At 36.7% G+C, this 401-nt stretch overlaps 1 non-coding gene across 1 annotated transcript; it reads left to right on the top strand.

The window, feature by feature from the left end:
• On the top strand, nucleotides 1-107 carry LOC141721963 (small nucleolar RNA R71). The gene has a single exon (XR_012575003.1). It is a non-coding gene; the product is annotated as a small nucleolar RNA R71 (small nucleolar RNA).
• Nucleotides 108-401: the final 294 nt, after the last annotated feature.

Raw genomic sequence — 401 nt, 5'->3', positions numbered from 1 at the left:
ATGCCATGGTGTAGGAACTTCCTTAGCATCTCCTTATATCGATCCCAAGCCTCACACAGAGATTCTCCAGTTTGTTGAGCAAACTGAGTAAGAGCATCCCTGATTGCGGCAGTCTTCACCATAGGGAAGAATTTAGTGAGAAACTTTTGAGCAAGATCTTCCCAAGTGGTGATAGACCCTAATGGTAGAGAATGTAACCAACACCTAGCTTTGTCCCTCAGAGAGAATGGGAAGAGTCGCTGTTACGACCGGCATTTTATGTAATATTATTTGTGAATAATATTAAGTTAAATAAAAATATATTCAATGATTGTGCGCTAGTGTGAGTAAAAATTTCTGCATTATAAATTTGCTTTGTGTAGTATATGATTTTTCAAAGCAAAAGTTTACTTAATTTCTTT

This window comes from Apium graveolens, chromosome 4, assembly GCF_009905375.1.
Source record: "Apium graveolens cultivar Ventura chromosome 4, ASM990537v1, whole genome shotgun sequence".
NCBI lineage: Eukaryota > Viridiplantae > Streptophyta > Magnoliopsida > Apiales > Apiaceae > Apium > Apium graveolens.
The sequence above is the reverse complement of the archived record's forward strand: the minus strand, read 5'-3'. Positions and strand labels throughout refer to the sequence as shown.